Source organism: Mus caroli, chromosome 15 (genome assembly GCF_900094665.2).
Source record: "Mus caroli chromosome 15, CAROLI_EIJ_v1.1, whole genome shotgun sequence".
Lineage (NCBI taxonomy): Eukaryota > Metazoa > Chordata > Mammalia > Rodentia > Muridae > Mus > Mus caroli.
Genome location: NC_034584.1, coordinates 48,963,004 through 48,973,152, shown reverse-complemented (window position 1 = coordinate 48,973,152; position 10,149 = coordinate 48,963,004).

Here is a 10,149-nt window from a genome sequence, read left to right as displayed (position 1 = left end):
CTACAAATACCTTAGCATGGAAGGCAAAGACGTTGCCTGGCAAACCGCAGGCCACTGCCAAGGCCACTACAAGCTGTTGCTTGTTCCTTGTTGACTCTCCTAACATTCTCCTTGCAACAAGAGAGTAATAAATCTCTTGCTGGTTGTCAGATGTTAGTGAGTGTTATGTTTGTTTAAATAAAGCCATTGAAGAGCAAGGTTAATGTGTAGCATCTGGAAGGCAAGGAATAGGCTAATTGCTGAGGAGCCAGGAAAGGGTTGAGAGAAGAAGTCAGAGGTCAAGTGTGTCTCAGGGAGCAAGAATGAATAGAGTGGGGCCTTTCCTTGCAATCTGGAGTTGAGGTAATGTTAGTTAAATACTAACCTCCCCTTCCAGCTAGGGCCTCTCTTGGTTAGGTGGGAAATTACTCATTAAGGGGACACACTTTAAACAGTGCCTTTGGGTCTCAAACACACCTGAACAGGCATCAGTTAATACTTTAGAACAAAGCTCCATTCCATTACTATTATAATCTATACAGTACCTTCTGTGTACCAGCCACTGGGCTTTGTACTGCATGCATGTTTTCCATTCTCTCGTTTATTTTTCTAGTAGTCCTGTATCAGATACCAGGCTCATGTTTATATGTTATCATTTTAAGTTTCCTATTAGTTCTATGTAACCATGGGGTTCACTATGACATTTTCATACATGGCTGTAGTGCATTTTGTCATCTCTGTGTCCTCCCATTATTCTCCTGTCCCCCTCCTGCTCATCTCTTTCTATCTCAACTAGTCCTTCTTTCACGTTCTTGTCTTTTCTGCACGTTTGTTTTTTTCACCTTCTTAGCTGTGCCTTAGTTTAGCTTTCATGGAATTCATTTCAGAGATGAAGACATCTTTTTGTCATATCCCATGGGAACTCAGCCCCATCTTTGGTTCTGTAGCCCAGACTTTTGCAACTGCATTCTACAGATGGAGTAAGACATCCATCCAAGATCTGTGCACAAGATAGATGCTTTTTTTTTTCCTGCTCAGGGCTGGTCCTTGTCCTTTTGAGGTTAACAACAACCAATGTGTTTCTTTACCACATGTCCCTGGTTACCAAAGTCAGATGCAGAACCTTGGGCTGCCCTGCAATTTGATCTGGCCCCACTGTGAGATCTTTCCTATCCTTCTGTTCTTTGGTCTCACAGTTTACAAAACAACACTACATCAATCCAGTTTATGCTGGCTCGAGTTCTAAGAGAAAGTACATTGCCTGACATGCAGAGTAGAGAGAAGATAAGAAAGTTAGGTTAAAAACAAACTTTGTGAGAGCTTTGTTTTGTCACAAGGGACCTAGTCACATGGCACCTTAAAATAATCCAAGCCATAGAAATGAAGAGAGGTTTTAAGGGCGTGCAGTATGAATCACCCATGCTCTATAGAGAGCTTGAAAGTAAAGCTGAAAGTGGCTTGCATGGTCATTCTTCATTCAGGAGGGTACCAACACTCCTGATGTGGAGACTATCCAGTGGGATGAGCCAAGTGTCAGGGACTCCACACTTCTCTGCCAGCCAGTTACCTAGTAGTTCTCCCAAGCTTGGGGTTTTCCTGACTCCAAGCTAAAGTTTTCCTTTGTCCCATTTTATCTTATTTTTCCTCCTTTATACTCTTGGGTCTCTGACTCATTCTGGCTTTAGAAGTTTCCATTCTTTCAAAAACTCTGGAAGTTTTCGGGACTTTTTCCATTGGAATTTCCCTAGCGTCCATCAGTGCTGTCCTAAATGGTCATTACATCTTCATCTGCTTCTGTGCTGGGGACCAGAAGAGTGAAGCCTAGAGTCTAGAGCCCCAAAAGAGCCTGGCTGAGCTTTCTTTACAGCTACCCTTTCATAATTGCAATTTCTTGTATGCATGCATGTGTATACAGGTGTGTGTATGTGTGTGTGTGTACACATGTAGGAGTTGGAAGTGAATTTCAGGTCATTCCCCAGGCACTCACCTTTGACTCAGAGCCTTTACTTGTCTCTAACCTACCAGGTAATTGAGGCTCCTGTTTCTACTCCCCAGAACTGGAATTACAAGCAGGTGACAAAGCACCTAATATATTCATGGTGTGTGTGTGTGGAAGGGGTCATACTTAACAGCTTACTGGCTGACTTTTCTCTCCAGCTCCTAGTATTTTTTTTTAGTGTTGTGATTCTCAGGGCTGAGAAATAGCTCAGTGAATAAAGAACTTGCATGAAGCATGAAGACTCTGAACTTACATCCAAAACGCAGTAGGCATTGTAGATCTAGGCACTTGTAATTCTAGATCTTGAGAGGAAGAGATGGAGAATCCCTAGGACCGGCTGGCTAGCTCAATTAGCTGGAAGAAGCAAGTTCCAGGCTCATCAAGAGAACTAAGTAAATTCAGTAGATATCACCCAGGAAAACACACACACACACACACACACACACACACACACATGCACACACACGGGAGCACAAAAAGGGTTGGGATAAATATATGCTAATAATAGAGAAGGGTGAATGCCTATCTCAAGGATTCGTGAGCTTGAATGGCTCTCAACTTACTTGGCAACATACATTCTGTCCTACGCATTTATAACTTCCGTGAATCTGATTCCTTTACGAAAGAGTTGCAATCTCTGAATAATCAAGTTAGCTCTCTCTTTTTAACCTGCAATCTCAGTTCTTAAAAAACCTCACATAAAATTGCCACTGCACAATGTACCTTATTCTAATCCTGTCACCTCCTGTACTACCTGACATACAACAACGAGAATGTGTGTTCTAGCAGAAGTAAATCATTCTAAAAATTAGGAAGTAGCTCTCAGAGTAAGATGCAGGTGAAGAATCTCGAAGGAAATAAGGGGTGAGATTGATCATAGGTAGCACACACACATATGAAGCTGAGTCTAAATCTAGTAGGACTTAACACGAGTTACTTAGGATCTTGGGTATTCAGCTTCTGTGGTGGGGAAATGAGGACAACAGACCTCTTTTTGTGGTTGTCAAGAAGTTCAGTGTTTAGTCCATTGGCAATGAAGAACTGTTGCCTGTCCTTTTCTTTATCTGGGGCAGGATTCTGAAGGTAAGAGAGAAGAAAAGAAAGTCATTAGTCCTTCATCCTCTGTCATTTCTCTTCCTGGCTTTGCTGTCTTAACCACACTTGTTTGCTGGAACAGGAAAAATTTCAACTTCAATAGTCAGTCTCCACTTAGTGCCCATGCTGGTCCTGGGCTAAATCGTAAGGGCGCTTGGGCAGGCAGTATTTGCGGACAATCCTGTTCTGGGAATGGCCTGTGGACATTTGTTACTCTCTCATCTCCAGCATCCGAATGGGACTCCCACTTGGTTTCCTGAGTGAATTCCAATTACTTTGTAGAGACCGGAATCTCCTGTCAATACTGTACCTGCCTTGTTATGGAAGCAGAGCCCAAGTGGTAGCCTGGTCTTTAGAGATTATTCATCATCTTCATTATTTTAACCTACTGTCTAAATGTCCTTGTTTCAGAAGGCCTTGACGTCTGTACAGTTCTGACTAATCACATCCCACGAGAATGCTTTACTTATGGTGTTGATATGAAATGTCCTTGAAAAGGAGCATGCACTGAAAGTGTGAACCTCAACTGGTGGTTCCAGGTATTGCCACGTTATTTTATCATGAGACCTATGATATTCATGATGAGTGAATCCTTTGATGGATCACAAGACAGCATGTTGGGACATGATGAAAACCAGAAGGTAGGGCCATGTTAGAGAAGGTAGGTCAAGAGACATACAGCCTGGAAAAATATACCATGTCCAAAAGTTTTCCTGCCCCTCCTTAGCTTCTGGTCTATTATGAGATGAACTGCTTTGTCCTCCTATACTCTCCCCATCATGATGTTTGGTATTTGCATACATATCTAATACAACATACATGATACAGCATTAGTGATGAGCCAAGTTTAAGTAGATGGTGACATTTTGAAGTCTATATCAATATAGCAACTATGTTTATGTCTATATCACCATGTCAGTCTAAACACACACACACACACACAAACACACACACACCAGCCTAGTGTCTAAACTCTTGTCTAAACTCTTCTGCATGACTCGGTGAATGTCAGGACCTTAGTCTCCTGATAAGGAAGACTGCCATTGAATGCCTTCTTATCCTCAGCCTTGGTAGCCTTGGCGGGCTTGCAAGCCTTGGCATCAGATTATGGCCTTATTGGAGAACAGTACTACACAGTCACAGGGAGTTGGTCAGAATTCATTCCTGAAGCACCTAGTGTTTCCAGGTCAAAACAAACAAACAAACAAACAAACAAAACCAACAAAACCAAAAAGCAACCCAGACCAATCTTAGCTCTAGATCGTAGCTGAGCGTCTAGACAACAGCTGACTTTGCTATCCCTGTCCAGTTTTGAGCTTGTTTCTTGGGCCTGTCTATTACTTTCCAGAGGGAGTACGTTCATTTTCTTTTTTCATAAATCCTGTACTTACATGAGGGAGTTTTCTTGCATCTACAGAACCTGACTCAGCAGATTCTGCCTGACTCAGCAGATTCTGCCTGACTCTGTGCCACTCAGCTCCAATCATGCTGCCACCAACTACTGGATTAGTTGTTGATTGTTCATTGTGGCCTTGGTCTCCAGGGAGGACTAAGTTGTATTTCAAATGGCTTAAACAAGAGATTGACTCCAGGCAGACTGTCTCTGCAGTCTTTCTTGAAAGCCTGAAGCAGGATTACATCAGGGGACTGCTTCCATATTAGGAACAATTTTCACCAGGGGATCAAATGAACTACTAAGGTAGAAACAAGAAAACCAAGTAACAGTACCAAAGTGTACAGTACCACCTCTATTGACTTTAGTGTGCATTTTTTGGTTGGGATGAGGTTAATTTATTTGGTAGATTGCTCGACTGGTATGTATAGTTGTATGTATTGATTGACCCTCAGCACCTCAAGCTAGGCATGGTGGTCCTTTCCTGTAATCTCTGTACTCCAGGGTAGAGGCAGAAAGACTAAAAGTTCAAGGCTAGCCTCTGCTATATGGCAGGTTTAAGGCCAACACATATTATGGCAGAGTATCTCTCAAAAAAATTGCTGTTGTTCCCAGCTAGTGATTCAGCCACAGGTCAGAATCATCCACAAAGCAGTCCTCCACACTGAAGCCTTCAGGCTGAGTCGCCTGCATGGCTTTTCTCTGCTTTTCATTTGGAAATAAGCCTTTCTCTCCAGTTTTCCAAGCCTGTATGTCTGGCCACGTTCTTGGCGCACTATTTGATCACAGCTTAGAAATTTTAACCTGCCTGAAAAACACTGGGGATGGATTTTCCAGGAATCCTAACCTAGACTTGAAAACAATGTTTGATCTTGGAAATACTTTCTTTCCTCTTTTTGTCCACTGTCGTGCACAAAAGTTATCTCAGTATGCTGGTGTGTGTGTGTGTGTGTGTGTGCTCTTATGGCATTTGGAGACTGGAAAAGCAATTTCAATTGATTTGGGGCAGGAAAGTGCCTGCGTCTTTGGTCTGGAAAGTTTTGCCCTTGGTCTGATTGTTTCCAGATGTGATGGGCAAACTCATTATTGATAATGTGGAAAAATTGGCAAAGTATTAGACATTGCAGTAGCATGGACCCCTTATGTGGACTGAATCTGGTTCTCCAATATCTGTGCTTCCTACTTCCTCCTCAGTCACTCATGTTTTTAACCAATTTCTCTCACATCTTTATAGGTGTGCCCACTACCCACGTGAGGCACTGCTTAAATGATTTCTGAACTTCATTTATCCAAAGTGCTAGAAAGCTAAGGTGGGTATAATTGCTATCTCCATTTAAAAGACCATGGTGCTAAAGAACGCACAGGTGTCCATTGTTCTGGACTCAACAAGAACTAAGTCACTGATGCCAGAGACGGCACTTAACTCTCAATTAACTAAAAGTCTCCACCTTGAAGCTGTTGAAGGTGTCTGCTTGCTGAGGGGAGTGTTTCAAACTGTCTGCACGTTCCAGCTATCCGGTCATGGTTCCCATCCCTTCTGGGAGCCTGACACCCATGTGCTTTTAGACAAAATCTGGTGTGAGACCGAGAAAACAGCCAATAGTTTCCTGAACATACATTCCCTTCTTCCCAATGGTTCTGACCAGTATCTTATTTGTTAGCAGTGGAGACAAGGATGTACTGTGCTGAAAAGAGTTTTATGACATGCAAACAAAGCAAAGCAAAAACAAAGCAAAAAAAAAAAAAAACCAACCAAACAAACAAACAAAAAACTCTGTACCTATAGTCCTTCCTATTGCTGAGAGAATCAAGTGCCAAGGAGAAGAATATGAAGCAATAAAATGTAAAATCTAATATTGAGCACATTCTAGGTAGTCTAAATATTTTCTACTGGTTGTTTAAAAATTTTATTTAATATGTGTACTACTTTTAAAAATAATTTTTAAGCCTGCTTGGTGATACACAGGTATAATCCTAGGAGCTAGGAGGCTGTGGCTGGAAGTTTGGGAATTCAAGACCAACTTTTGCTACATATTAAATTCAAGGACAGCTTGGGATACAAAATTCAAATCCCTGGATTCAAATACTATTTTAATTTCCATATAAAACTTACATATACTGTTGCTATACAACAAAATTCTTTGACTTACACACAGAGGCACACACACACACAGGGTGATGACAACTAAGATGTATTGTCTCATACACTAACTTTTGTAATGTGTGATAAAGGTCCATGTTTTTTTTTTTTTTTTTTTTTTTTGAACTTGCTTCTTCTGTCTTCTATAAGAGTTTGGACCTTGTGATTGACATCCTTCTAATGTCTTCAACCTCTGTTCTTGGGAACAATTATCATCTTCCTTGGTTGCTAGTCCATGACCTCTTCCTTTGCCTATTGTGAGTGACTACTTTTATTAAGGTAATTTAGAAAGGGCTTGTGCTTTCTCACATCAGATAATACATCAGATATAGAAAAATGCAACTTTCCTCTTCCTCCTCCTCCTCCTCCTCCTCCTCTTCTTCTTCTTCTTCTTCTTCTTCTTCTTCTTCTTCTTCGATATGACTTTTATAGACTTGGGGTTATGTTAAAGATAGTTTGGTGGCACATAGCAAAGAAAAACAGCATAAAACTGGTATATAATCAGTAAATAAAAATATTAATATTCATAATTATAAAGTTCAGTTGAACTTATTATTTATTTATATTCCAAATGAAAAACAGACTCTCATCTCCCATCAAACTGAAGTCCTTTGCTTAAGTATGATCAAGACAGGATAGAGTACAGATACATGTCAACAATGGCACATGTTTCAGGACTTAAGACTAATATACATTCCTTTAGTGAGCACTAATTCTTTATCACCCAGAGAAATATTTTCACGTAAGAAAATTAGGTATGCGGATTGTAGCGTGGATATCCTGCACTTTATGTTTAATATCTACTTATAAGTGAGTACATACCATACATGTCCTTTTGGGTCTGTGTTACCTCACTCAGGATATTCTCTAGTTCCATCCATCTGCTTACAAATATCATGATGTCCTTGTTTTTAATAGGTGAGTAGTATTCCATTGTGTAAGTGAACCACATTTTCTTTATCCATTCTCAGTTGATGGACATCTGGGTTGTTTCCAGTTATTATGAATAAAACTGCTATGAACAAAGTTGAACAAGTGTCCTTGTGGTCTGATGGAGCATCTTTTGGGTATATATGCAGGAGTTGATATAGCTGGGTCTTGAGGTAGAACTATCCCCAGTTTTCTGAAAAACTGTCAAATTGATTTCCAGAGTGGTCGGACAAGTTTGCCTTCCCACCAGTGCTACAATATACAGACCCAAATAAGCTAAGTAACAAGGAGGGGCCCAGAGAGGATGCTTGAACCTCACTCAGAATGGGAAATCAAATTGTCATCAGAGTTGGATGGAGGAAGAACTGGGTGGGAAAAGGGATGGGAAGTGGAAAGGGGAGGATCAGATGTAGGGAGAGAGGGCCAAAAAGAGAACAGAAATCATAAGGAGAAAGGGGGGCTGGCATCTCTAGGACATGCCAGAGATCTGGGATGGGGGAGGCTCTAGGGAGTTTATGAGGGTGACTCTAGCTGAGGCTCCTAGCAGTGGAGGATTCGGAGCCTGAAGTGGCCACTTCCTGTAGTCAGGAAGACTTGCAATGGAGGGATAAGGACACCAACCCAACCACAGAACCTTCAACCCAAAGTTTGTCCTGCCTACAAGAAGTATAGGGACAAAGATGTTGTAGGGCCTGGGGGAATGGCCCACAAATTACTGGCCCAACTTGAGATCCATCCCATAAGCAAGAACCAATTCCTGATACTCTTATTATGCTTGCAGACAGGAGCCTAGTGTAACTGTCCTCTGAGAGGCTCCACACAGCTGATTGAAACAGATGCAGAGACCCAAAGCCAAACATTAGACAGAGCTTGGGAAGTCTTGTGGAAGAGTTGGAAGGATTGACTAAATCAGATGGGATAGGGACTCCACAAGAAGACCAACAGAGCACCTTTGGGTGCTCCCAGAGAGTGAACCGCCAACCGAAGAACTTACAAGGGCCGGACCTAGGTCTCGTGCTTATATGGAGCAGGTGTGCAGCTTGGTTTTCACGTGGGTCCCAAACAACAGGAGCAGAGGCTTATCTTGGCTCTTTTGACAGTCTATGGATCCTGTTCCCCAAACTGAGCTGCCTTGGCTGGCCTTAGTGGGAGAGGATGTACCTAGTTCTGCAGGGACTTGAGCTGTCTGGGTGGTACCCAGAGGGGACCTTATCCTTGTCAGAGATGTAGGGGAGGGATGGGAAAGGGGCCATGTGAGGGGAGACTCAGAGGAGGGGGGCTGCCATCAGGATGTAAAGAGAATGAGTGAATAAATTAAAAAAATAAAATTAGGTATAATACTTTAAAACTTTTCAGTTCTGTTTTCATGCTGTCTGTGCTCCTATTTGTTAAACTAGGTTATAATCTCTTTAAGTTCCATGCAGCATTGAGACAATTTACGTAAATTGTTTGAGTCATAATTTCTGGGCAAAAGATGTGAGGAGCACTGCTGACTTGGGGGTATAGCTTGTGGGTTTTTTTTCCTTTTTATATTTTCCTCACAGAATATCTATCTATCTATCTATCTATCTATCTATCTATCTACACACACACACACACACACACACACACATATATATGCCACATTCCATTGCCCTATTTTAGAGATTTGTGAATACTAATAAAATTCTTCCCTTGGTAACCAAGTGGTACTTGTTGAAAATAATTTAATATTTATTTTTAATACATACCAAAACATACACATGCATGTATACAGATTTGGCTATTTCTTTTTTATTTATAAAAACAACATTAAATCACTCATACTAATGCACCATGGATCTACTTTCCTGTCTATAGCTGCAGACATAACTTACTGTGTGTGTATACACTGTGAAATGTATCCAGCCATTCCACTGATGGTAAACATTGAAGCCATCTTCAGTGCTATTGTAAACAGAGCTATTTAGTCTTATATAATCAGTGTAACCCTCTATTCTTCTGAATTGTGGGGTGATGTTTTCTTCATCAATAATCTTATTTATTTACCTAATGGCAGCTAAATAAACATTTCTGCAGTTACTCTCCTTTTGTAACATTGACTTAAAGCATGTCACTCCGAGCAATGTATTGAGCAGTTCATGAAGGGACTTTTTATTTATTTATTTATTTATCTTTGATATGGTCTCATTAAGCAGCTCTGGCTGGCTTGGAAGTCACTATGTAGAAAGCAGGCTGGGTTCCAGCTCACAGAGATCTGCTCACCTCTGTCTCTTGAGTGATGGGATTAAAGCTGTGTGCCACTGTCCTCAACTTTCCTTCCTTCCTTCCTTCCTTCCTTCCTTCCTTCCTTCCTTCCTTCTCTCTCTCTCTCTCTCTCTCTGTCTGTCTCTTTCTCTCTGTCTCTTTCTTTCTTTCCTTTTGAAGAAGGATTGATGAATCCTCAACTGGCTTAAAACTCACTCATAATCCTCCTGCTTCAACCTCCCGAATGCTGAGATTATAGATATGAGGCATATGTCAAACTTAACTTTAAATTCCTTTCCTTTCCTTTCCTTTCCTTTCCTTTCCTTTCCTTTCCTTTCCTTTCCTTTCCTTTCCTTTCCTTTCCTTTCCTTTCCTTTCCTTTCCTTC